The sequence below is a fragment of the Chiloscyllium plagiosum genome, unplaced genomic scaffold (assembly GCF_037043375.1).
Source record: "Chiloscyllium plagiosum isolate Xiang-an unplaced genomic scaffold, Cpla_swu_hap1 HiC_scaffold_43, whole genome shotgun sequence".
NCBI classification, from domain to species: Eukaryota; Metazoa; Chordata; class Chondrichthyes; order Orectolobiformes; family Hemiscylliidae; genus Chiloscyllium; species Chiloscyllium plagiosum.
The window spans coordinates 27,777,516-27,790,257 of NW_028270181.1; positions in this window are offsets into that span (position 1 = coordinate 27,777,516).

Genomic DNA, 12,742 nt, shown 5'->3' on the forward strand with positions numbered 1-12,742 from the left:
CACCCCCTCCCCCACCCTCATTCCCCAAACCAGTCCCACCCCGTCCCTCCACCCTCACTCCCCAAACCAGCCCCGCCCCCCTCCCCTCACCCTCACTCCCCAAACCAACCCCACCCTCACTCCCCAAACCAGCCCCACCCTCACTCCCCAAACCACCACACCCTCACTCCCCAAACCAGTCCCACCCCCTCCCCCACCCTCATTCCCCAAACCAGTCCCACCCCGTCCCCCCACCCTCACTCCCCAAACCAGCCCCGCCCCCCTCCCCTCACCCTCACTCCCCAAACCAACCCCACCCTCACTCCCCAAACCACCACACCCTCACTCCCCAAACCAGTCCCGCCCCTCCCCCACCCTCACCCCCCAAACCAGTCCCACCCCGTCCCTCCACCCTCACTCCCCAAACCAGCCCCGCCCCCTCCCCTCACCCTCACTCCCCAAACCAGCCCCACCCTCACTCCCCAAACCATCCCCACCCTCACTCCCCAAACCACCACACCCTCACTCCCCAAACCAGTCCCACCCCCTCCCCCCATTGTCACTCCCCAAACCACCACCCCCCCACTCCCACCGTCACTCCCCAAACCAGCCCCTCACTGGGTGGCACAGTGGTTAGCACTGCTGCGTCACAGCGCCAGAGACCCAGGTTCAATTCCCGCCTCAGGCGACTGACTGTGTGGAGTTTGCACGTTCTCCCCGTGTCTGCGTGGGTTTCCTCCGGGTGCTCCGGTTTCCTCCCACAGTCCAAAGATGTGCAGGTCAGGTGAATTGGCCATGCTAAATTGCCCGTAGTGTTAGGTGAAGGGGTAAATGTAGGGTTATGGGTGGGTTGCGCTTCGGCGGGTTGGTGTGGACTTGTTGGGCCGAAGGGCCTGTTTCCACACTGTAATCTAATCTAATCTAATCTAATCTAATCTAATCTAATCTAATCTAATCACTCCCCAAACCAACCCCACCCTCACTCCCCAAACCATCCCCACCCTCACTCCCCAAACCACCACACCCCCACCCTCACTCCCCAAACCATCCCCTCCCCCTCCCCCCACCCTCACTCCCCAAACCACCACACCCCCACTGTCACTCCCCAAACCACCACACCCTCACACCCCAAACAGTCCCACCCCCTCCCCCCACCCTCACTCCCCAAAACCCCACCCCCCACCCCCACCGTCACTCCCCAAACCAGCCCCACCCTCACTCCCCAAACCAGCCCCACCCCTCCCCCACCATCACTCCCCAAACCACCACCCTCACCCCCACCATCACTCCCCAAACCAGCCCCAACCTCACTCCCCAAACCATCCCCACCCCCTCCCCCCACTGTTACTCCCCAAACCTGCCCCACCCCCCTCCACCCACCGTCACTCCCCAAACCAGCCCCACCCCATCCCCCCACCCTCACTCCCCAAACCAACCCCATCCTTCCCCCCACCCTCAGTTCCCAAACCACCCCCTGTGCTCACTCTAACCCCCACTCCATCCCCCTCCTCTTATCAGCCCCCACTCTCACGCCATTCCACTCAGCAAATCATCCCCACACTCAGTATGTCACTCACTGCATCCCACCGCCCCAATCATCACTCCTCACTCTCACTCTGACCCTCAGTCCACCTCATTCCCCTTATCAGCCCCAACCTCACTCTGACCCTCACTCCGTCCCATTCCCAACTGTCACTCCCCCACCCTCACCCTCACTTCATCCAACTCCCCAAACCACCCCTCACGCTCACTCTGATCCTCACTCTGCCCCACTCCCCAAATAACTGCCCACCCTCACTCTGTCCCACTCCACAAGACTCCCTCCAATCCTCAGTCCATCCCACTCAGCAAATCACCCCACACTCAGTGTGACACTCATTACATGCCACAGCCCCAACTGTCACCCTCCCACCTTCACTCTGATCCTCATACCATCCCACTCCCCAAATCAACACCCTCCCTCACTCTGACTCTCACTTTACCTCAATTCTCTCTTTTCCTCACTCTGTCCCACTCCCCAAAACATCCCCACCCTTACTCCGACCTGCACTCCATCCCACTCCCCAACCGTCACCCTCACCTTCAACCTAACCCTAGCTCTGTCCCACTCTCCAAATCATCCCCCACCCTCACTCTGACCCTTACTGTATCCCACACCCCAAGCCGTCACCCCCCAATATCACTCTGACCCTCACAATATCCCACTCCCCAAATCTCCCCCCATCCTCACACACTAGAACTCACTCCTAAATCCCACTCCCCAAATCATACCCCACCCTCACTCTGACCCTCACTTCGTCCTGCTGTCCAAATCATTCACCACCTACACTGACCCTCACTTAGTCCCCCTCGCCAGATCAACCCCGAACTCCCCATTCATGCACCCTCCTCACTCTGACCCTCACTCCATCCCCAGTCCCCAAATTAGCCCCACCCTTACCCTGACATCACTCCATCACTCCCCCAACTCACCCCCACCCTCATTCTGACCTTCACTCAGTCCCATTCCCCATCACCCAACCCTCACTCTGACCCTCTCTCCATGCCACTCCCCAAATTACCCCCCACCCTCACACTGACCCTTACTCCACCCCACTCCCCAAATCATCCCCAATCTCACTCTGATCCACACTCCATCCCACTCCCCAAATCACCCCCCAGCCTCACTCCTTCTCACTCACCAAATCACCCACCTCCCTCTCCCTCACTGTCACTCTATCCCACAGCCACAAACATCACCCCCACCCTCACTCTGACCCACACACCATCGCACTCTACAAACCCCCACCCCACACCCTCCCTCTGACCCATACTCTATCCCACTCCCCAAATCACCCTACACCCGTGGGCGGCACGGTGGCACAGTGGTTAGCACTGCTGCCTCACAGCGCCAGAGACCCGGGTTCAATTCCCGCCTCAGGCGACTGACTGTGTGGAGTTTGCACGTTCTCCCCGTGTCTGCGTGGGTTTCCTCCGGGTGCTCCGGTTTCCTCCCACAGTCCAAAGATGTGCAGGTCAGGTGAATTGGCCATGCTAAATTGCCCATAGTGTTAGGTAGGGGGTAAATGTAGGGGTATGGGTGGGTTGCGCTTCGGCGGGTCGGTGTGGACTTGTTGGGCCGAAGGGCCTGTTTCCACACTGTAAGTAATCTAATCTAACCCTCCCGCAATCCCACTCTCCAAACCGTCAGCCACCACCCTCACTCTGACCCTCACTCCATCCCCTCACCAAATCACACCACAACCTTGCTCTGACCCTCACTCCATTCCATGCCTAACTGTCACTCCCCTCACCCTCACTCCATCCCACTCCCCTATCACACCCTCCCCTCATATGGACCCTCACTCCACCCACTCCCCATTACAACCCCTCAACCTCAAACTGACCCTCACTCCATCCCACTCCCCTTAATCAGCCCCCACTCTCACTCCATCCCACTCAGCATATTATTCTCCACCCTCACTCTGGCACTCACTTCATCCCACTCCCAAATCACGACCCCGCTTCCTCTGACCCTCACTCTGTCCCACTCCGCAAACCACCCCACACCCTCACTCAGACCCTCAGTGCATACCACTTCCCAAATCACCCCCCAACCCTCACTCCATTCCACTCCCCAATTCATCCCCAGCCTTCACTCTGATCCTTACTCCATCCCACTCCCAAATAGTTCCCACCCTCATTCTGATGCTTACACCATCCCATTCTCCAAATCACACCTGCGCTCCCACATTCACCATAACTCCATACCGCTACCGAAATCATATCTCACCCTATGTCTCAGCCTGAATCCATCCCGTTCACCAAATCTTCCATACCCATCTTGACCCTCACTCTGTCCCACTCCCCAAATGACACCCCTCTCTCACTCTGACCTACACTCCATCGTACTCCCCTGAACAACCGCCACTCTCACTCTGAAGCTTGCTCCATGAGACCCCATTAATCACCTGCCCCCTGATAGAACCCACTCCTCAAATCAACCCCACCCTCACTCCATTACACTCTCCAATCACACCCAACCCTCATCCTGACTCTCATTCCATCTCACTCGTCAAATCATCCCCCACCCTCACTCTGACCATTCTGTCCCACTCCCCATCCATGCTCTGATCCTCAGTTTGTCTGACAGCCCCCATATTACTCTCCACCCTCACTCCTTCTCTGTCCCCAAATCACCCCCACCTCCCAAACACCATCCCCCCACACTCACTCTGATCCTAACTCAGTCCCACTCCCCAAAACACTTTCAATCCTCACTCTGACTGTCACGCCATCGCCCTCCCCAAATTACACCCTACCCTCACATTGATCTTCGTTCCATCCCATTTCCCAAATCACGCTACCAACCTCACACTGACTCCATACCACTTCCGAAATCACTGCCCACCCTCTCCCTGAGCGTGAATCCATCCCAATCCCCAAATCACCCCCTCATCCTCACTCTGACCCTCACTCCATCCCCACCCCCAAATCATCCCCAACTCTCATTGACCCTCACTCCATCCCATTCCCCAAATCACCAGCGCCCATCCTCACTCTGACCCCCACTCCATCCCACTCCCCAAATTACCTCCTCATCCTCACTCTGACCCTCACTCAATCCCCCTCCCCAAATCACCCACAACTCTCACTCCATCCCACTCCCTAAATCACCGGCCCCCACCCTCACTCTGACCATCACTCCATCCCACTCTCCAAATCACCGGCCCCCACCCTCAATCTGACCCTCACTCTGTCCCATTCCCCATATCACCCCCAACTCTCATTAAGACCCTCACTCAGTACTACTCCCCAAATCAACCCCCCACTCTCATTCTGACCCTCACTCCATCCCAAACCTGAAATGAACCCCCACTCTCACTCTGACCCTCACTCTGTCCCACTCCCCAAATCAACCCCACCCTCATTCCATTGTACTCCCCTAATCATGCCCCACCCTCAATCTGACCTTCACTCTCAACCACTCCCCTTATCAATCCCCCCACCCTCACTCTGACCCTTAGTCTGTCCCACCCACCAAATCACCGCCCACCCATGCTCTGACCCTCAGTCCTTCCCATCCACCATATCATTCCCCACCCTCTCTCCTTCTCCCTCCTCAAATCACCCCGTACCCTATGACCGTCACTCCGTCCCTCTTCCCACATCATCCCCACCACCCTCACTCTGACCCATACTCCATTCTACTCCCCAAATCACCCCCCACCCTCATTCTGACCCCAAACCCCCTCATAACCTGCACCCCAACTTCCCGACCTCCAACCCCGTCTCTCTCTCTCCCAATCTGCACCCACTCTGGTGCCATCCCTTCATGACTCCAACACTACCTCCCACTCTGACCTCAATTCGCAGTGTGGTCTTTCTATTAATCATCCCCACTCCACGCAGCTCCACTCCAAGCAAACCAAGATGATAGTGCTGTAGGCTTCTTCAGCAAGATATTGTCGTCTCCATTTCTTTTTGTGTTTTTTTTTTCTCTTTTGTGTTTCTTCTCTTCTATTTCTTCTTGATCTGCCTCAACTTGGACTCAGACTCTTGACATTGAACATCTGGCCTTTGATTCCCGGGCTCAGCGCAGACCTGAAAAATGTGTTGCTGGAAAAGCACCTCCTCCTACTGCTCTCTTGACCATGACCCCACCTCCCACCACCAAACCATCATCTCCCAGACCATCCATAACCTCATCACCTCAGGGGATCTCCCATCCACCGCCTCCAACCTCATAGTCCCACAACCCCGCACTGCCCGTTTCTACCTCCTGCCCAAAATCCACAAATCTGACTGCCCCGGCCGACCCATTGTCTCAGCCTGCCCCTGCCCCACTGAACTCATCTCTGCACACCTTGACACGGTCCTGTCCCCCTTAGTCCAAGAATTCCCCACCTATGTTCGGGACACCACCCATGGCCTCCACCTCCTCCATGATTTTCGCTTCCCGGCCCCCAACGCCTTATCTTCACCAGTCCCTATACACCTCCATCCCGCATCACGAAGGACTCAAAGCCCTCCGCTTCTTCCTTTCCCACTGACCCAACCAGTACTCTTCCACTGACACCCTCCTTCGACTGACTGAACTGGTCCTCACACTGAACAACTTCTCTTTCCAATCCTCCCACTTCCTCCAAACCAAAGGAGTAGCCATGGGCACCTGCAAGGGCCCCAGCTTTGCCTGTCTCTTCGTTGGATATGTGGAACAGTCCATCTTCTGCAGCTACACTGGCACCAACCCCCACCTTTTCCTCTGCTACATCGATGACTGTATCAGCGCTACCTCGTGCTCCCACGAGGAGGTTGAACAGTTCATCCACTTTACTAACACCTTCCACCCCGACCTCAAATTTGCCTGGACTGTCTCAGACTCCTCCCTCCCCTTCCTAGACCTCTCCAATTCTATCTTGGGAGACCGACTCAAGATGGACATTTACTATAAACCGACCGACTCCCACAGCTACCTAGATTACACCTCCTCCCACCCGTCCCCTGTAAAAACGCCATCCCGTATTCCCAATTCCTTCGCCTCCGCCACATCTGCTCCCAGGAGGACCAATTCCAATACCGAACAACCCAAATGGCCTCCTTCTTCAAAGACTGCAATTTCCCCCCAGACGTGGTTGACGATGCTCTCCACCACATCTCCTCCACTTCCCGCTCCTCCGCCCTTGAACCCCGCCCCTCCAATCGCCACCAGGACAGAACCCCACTGGTCCTCACCTACCACCCCACCAACCTCCGGATACATCGTATCATCCTTTGTCATTTCCGCCACCTCCAAACTGACCCCACCACCAAGGATATTTCCCTCCCCTCCCTTATCAGCGTTTCGGAAAGACCACTCCCTCCGTGACTCCCTCGTCAGGTCCACACCCCCCCCCCCACCAACCCAACCTCCACTCCTGGCACCTTCCCCTGCTACCGCAAGAAATGCAAAACTTGTGCCCACACCTCCCCCCTCACCTCCCTCCAAGGCCCCAAGGGATCCTTCAGTATCCGTCACAAATTCACCTGCACCTCCACACACATCATTTACTGCATCCGCTGCACCCGATGTGGCCTCCTCTACATTGGGGAGACAGGCCGCCTACTTGCGGAACATTTCAGAGAACACCTCTGGGACATACGCACCAACCAACCTAACCATCCTGTGGCTGAACACTTTAACTCCCCCTCCCACTCCGCCAAGGACATGCAGGTCCTTGGCCTCCTCCATCGCCAGACCATGGCAACACGACGCCTGGAGGAAGAGCGCCTCATCTTCCGCCTAGGAACCCTCCAACCACAAGGGATGAATACAGATTTCTCCAGCTTCCTCATTTCCCCTCCCCCCACCTTATCTCAGTCCCAACCCTCGGACTCAGCACCGCCTTCTTGACCTGCAATCTTCTTCCTGACCTCTCTGCCCCCACCCCCTCTCCGGCCTATCACCCTCACCTTAACCTCCTTCCACCTATCGCATTCCCAATGCCCCTCCCCCAAGTCCCTCCTCCCTACCTTTTATCTTAGCCTGCTCATTCCTGAAGAAGGGCTTAAGCCCGAAACGTCGATTCTCCTGCTCCTTGGATGCTGCCTGACCTGCTGTGCTTTTCCAGCAACACATTTTTCAGCTCTGATCTCCAGCATCTGCAGTCCTCACTTTCTCCTCAGCGCAGACCTGGTATGGCGCTCTCTCAGCCTGGCATGGCAGTCTCCCGGCCTGGCCTGCCAAATTTGCGGCTTGGCATAACGCCCTCTCAGCACCAGTGGTTTCTTGGCCCAATGTGCTGGTAGTTCAGTCTGACCTGGTGGTCTTTCAGACCGGTGTGACCTCAGTGTGGACATCCAGGCTCAGTGTGATTCAGAGTGGTCTCCCTGCTTTGAGAACTTTGAGGTGAAGCCCAGTGTTGTCTGGGTCAAGGCCCAGCCCCGACTGGTGCATCCTAGCCAGTGTAGACTTGGTTGGAAGGACTTTTTTTGTGAACTTTTAATTTCTCTATTTTCTAATTTATTCCTATAGTAAAATCATGAGCAGGCATGGATAGGATAAATAAACAAAGTTTTTTTTCTCTGGGTGGGGGAGTCCAGAATTAGAGGGCATAGGTTTAGGGTGAGAGGGGAAAGATATAAAAGAGACCTAAGGGGCAACTTTTTCACTTAGAGGGTGGTCCGTGTATGGAATGAGCTGCCAGAGGAAGTGGTGGAGACTGGTACAATTGCGATTTGGAGACGGCAGTGTTGGATTGGGCTGTACAAAGTTAAAAATCATACAACACAAGGTTATAATCTAACAGGTCTATTTGGAAGCACTAGTAAAATTGCAACATTTAAAAGGCATTTGGATGGGTATATGAATAGGAAGGGTTTAGAGGGATATGGGCCGGGTGCTGGCAGATGGGACTAGATTGTGTTGGGATATCGGGTCACCATGGACGAGTTGGACCGAAGGGTCTGTTTCCGCGCTGTACATCTCTATAACTCTTATGACTCTAATCTGCAATTTATTCCTACAATCTGCAATGCTGGGGAACTGCTTACTTCTTTATTTTTCTAATTTTGTTTCCTAAGAACTTGTACCTAGATACGTTTGTTACTAAGATGACATTGTAATTGGCAACTTGTAAACTTTTCGCTGTACTCGTCTGAGTACGTGTGACAATAAACCTAATTCATTCGTTCATTCATTCAAACAAAATCCTCACTCGTCTCCAACCCCCCCCCCCCCCCCCCCCCGTCTCTCCTCCTCACTCCAACCTCCACTTTCCCCACTCAGATTCACTTCGGACTCACCCAAGTCCCTGCTTTTATTCCACCTTCGCCCCCTATCACATCTCTTCCATCCTCCCCCTATCATTTGTGTTCTTTACATTACACACAATGAGCATCATGCAAGGTTCACACAACTCACGCATATGAGCTGCACATTGCTCGAGATATTTCTGAATTGTGGTTTCGCAACAGTTTCTACCCTACTGTTGTCAGAACACTGGGCTCACAAACTCAACATTCGCCTGAACCTGTGTTTTGCTGCTGTTTACTTATTATTTACTTACCTGTGCTACTTAACTCTGTGATCTGCCTGTATTGCTGGCAAGACAAAGCTTTTCACTGTGCCTCGGTACACGTGACAATAGGTTCAATTCAATTCATACTTTGCTGTTGCTTTCAAATATCTAATTCTATTTCTCTAATCCATTTCCTCCTCATGAAACAACTTCTGTGACTAAGAAGTGACGATAGTGGCAATGTTACTTTCTCCTGCTCCTACACCATATCCTGCTATTGTCCCTTATTCATTGTGGGTACCCAATAACAGGAATCTGCCGAGACAGTGGAGGAATAGAAATAAGTCAGCCTCTTGCTTTCAAAGTTGCAGCTGCCAGCTCAGATACTGTGCATATTTACGATACTAAACCAGAAGAGGAACATAGAGGAGTTGGCCATTCTGCCCATCAAGCCTGCTACACCATTCAAAAACATCATGGCTGATGGGTGGCATGGTGGCTCAGTGGTGAGCGCCTCTGCTGCAATTCCACTGTCTGTGTGCAGTTTGCACATTCTGCCTGCGTCTTTGTGGGTTTCCTCTGTGTGCTCTGGTTTCCTTCCACAGTTCAAAGATGTGCAGAATGGGTGGATTGACCATGATATATTGCCCCGTGGTGTCCAAGCATGTGCGGGCTATGTGGATTAGCCATGGGAAGCGCAGGGTTACAGGGATGGGAGTCGGGGGATGGGTCTGGGTGAGAGATGCTCTTCGGAGGGTCAGTATGGACTTGATAGTTGAATGGTCTGCTTCCACACTTTTGGGATTCTATGATTCTAATGATCTACCTCAGTGCTGCAGTGCATCTTGTCGGTGGTACGCACTCCTGTCATTAAGTGTCAGTGATGGAGAGGTGAATGTTGAAAGTTGTGGATGAGGTGCCAACCAAGCAGACTGCTTTGTGTTGCAAGTGGGCAGTATACCATCACACTCCTGACTTGTGTCATGTAGATGGTGGTGGCGAGTGACTATGAGAGTTTCCCTTTTCGAGGTTGCCAGTTTTTGACCTGCCCTTACAGTCACAGAAGTTCAATGCTTGTTCCAATTCAATTCTGATCAATGATAACTCCATGATGTTGATAGAGGGGGGAAATTAACTGATGGTAATGCCTTTGAATGTCAAGTAAGAGGATAGTTGCTTTTCCTTGCTCCTGATAAGTGGTGTCCCCTCGGCATGCAGCAGATTACAACAAATCTGGAAAACCACTCGGCTGATTATTGCAGAGCTCTTCCTGAGAAGCCCAGAGAGTGGAAGCATTGCCAGTAGTATGCTCATCGTATTCCTTATGACAGCACAATGCTTATTGTAAGCTGGATATTCATATGTGCATGAGCCTTTGCAAGACTGGATCACCTTTGTAGCCAGCCTTTACCTTGCCATAGTGGTTCAAATACAGAAGCTGGGACAGACTGTTGCAGAATGAATAACTCATGACTACTGCTGAGAAACAGGCATTAGGCACTGCTTGTAAACATACAATAGCTGCAAATTGAGGGAACGAGATCCCTTTTAAGTCATAAAAACCAACGTCTGGAATTGATATGAGGTACATGCAAAACAATGGTGCAGTGGGGTTAGGGAACTGAAGCAGAGTCATACTGAACTTGGGATGTTAGCTTTTTCTTTCTCCACAGATCTGCTGAGCTGGTTATCCAACACTTCCTGTTTTTAGTTCAGATCTCCAGCATCTGCAGTGCATTATCTTTTGGGGATGGGGCGAAGCTGTTTCTCTTTGTGCATGGAGCTGCTGTGAACTCTCTCATGCATCAGTGTTCTGCAACCCTGACATGTTGCTAATGTTCCTCCATCAGCAGCCTGGAAGAAGGCCGACAGGTCTTACAGCCAGGTACAATGAAGGTTGAGGGTGCATTTCTGGCTGAAGCAGGTGGCAGATTTCAGTCATATATCAGAGCCTCATACATTTTTTGTTGCTGAAATTCAGGTTAGAGAAATTGCTTGGTGAATACCTTCTACAGATATGATTTTCCATTCAAACACTATTTCCCCATCCTAGGGGTGCAGTTCCTTGAAACAGCTAGACAAGGTTGTGAAGAAGAGAAAAAAAACTGCAGATGCTGGAATCCAAGGTAGACAGGCAGGAGACTGGAAGAGAATGCAGCACCCCTCTAATCTGGACTCTGGTTTCTAGCATCTGCAGTCATTGTTTTTACCTAGGAGACTGGAAGAACACAGCAAGCCAGGCAGCATCAGAAGGTGGAGAAGTCAACGTTTCGGGTGTAATCCTTCTTCGGCCTGGAAGTGGGAATAGGGGGAGCTGCAGATAAAGGGGAGGGGGGAAGGGTTATGGGTGTAGAGAGGGGTGGAGTCGTGAGGTGGTGAAGAAGGCACTTGACACGCTTGCCTTCATTGGTCAGAACATTGAGTACAGGAGTTACGTTATGGCTGTACAAGACATTGGTTAAGCCACATTTAGAATACTGCGTACAATTCTGGTCGCACTGCTACAGGAAGGATGTTATTAAACTAGAAGGGGTGCAAAAAAAACGATTTGCCATTTATATTTGAGAGTAATAGTCGAATTGTTTTGGACCTTTTTTAAGGTTAAATTTATGAGGTTGACTGTTACACGGATACTACTTATGAGTGGCTGAAAATCATGCCCATCAAAATTCCTACTGTATCATTAGTAGAATGCTAATTGATCTCTAAATAGTTAAAGAAGAAAAGACAATGAGTTACGGTAATTCTGAAAACCTGGAGCAGAGCACAATGGCCAGTGGACTGGAAGACCTGGCGCAGAGCAGGACAACTGGCACACTGACTCATAAATGATCTGTTATCTGTGAAGAACTAGGGTTGACCTTTACATAAGAAATATGGAAAATGTCAGATTCTTTGGTCAAAAATACAAGATTGACTATTACTCGAGTATATACTGTACAAGTATGTTACTGAGACTAAAAGGTTTGAGTTAGAAGAGGCTGGGACATCTTTCCCTCGAATGAGGGGTGACCTTTTGGTGGGTTTTTAAATCATGAGGGGCTTGGATAAGGTGAATAGCTAAGATCTTTTCCACAGGGTTGGGGAATCCAAAACCAGAGTATAGGTTTAAGGTGAGGGGGGAAAGATTTGACAGGGACCTGAGGGGCAACATTTTCACACAGGGGGTGGTGCGTGTATGGAATGAGCTGCCAGAGGAAGTGATTGGGGGAGTACAATTACAACATTTAAAAGACATTTGGACAAGTAAGTGGACAGGAAAGGCTTAGAAGGATATGGGCCAAAACACTGGCAAATGGGACTAGTTCATTTGAGGAAACTTGGTCAGCATGGACAAGTTGGGCCAAAAGGTCTATTCCTGTTTGTATGACTCTATGTTTTTTATCCACATGTGCTGGTGTTGAGGATCACTCTTTATTCTTCCAGGCATCTTCAATTTCAACTTGGCCATCCATGCGTTAAGTCAAGATTAGAATGGTGCTGGAAAAGCACAGCAGGTCAGGCAGCATCCGAGGAGCAGGAAAATCAATGTTTCGGGCAAAAGCCCTTCATCAGGAATGAAACATCGATTTTCCTGCTCCTTGGATACTCCCTACCTGCTGTGCTTTTCCAGCACCACTCTAATCTTGACTCTAATCTCCAGCATCTGCAGTACTCAGTTTTGTCATCCATGTGTTGAAGTAACCAATTTCAGTATAAAGCTTTACATTACCAAACAAAGCCTTTCAACACAGGGTAGACCATCCCCTGTGGACTATTCATTGTTTAATCATAAATAAGAAAAC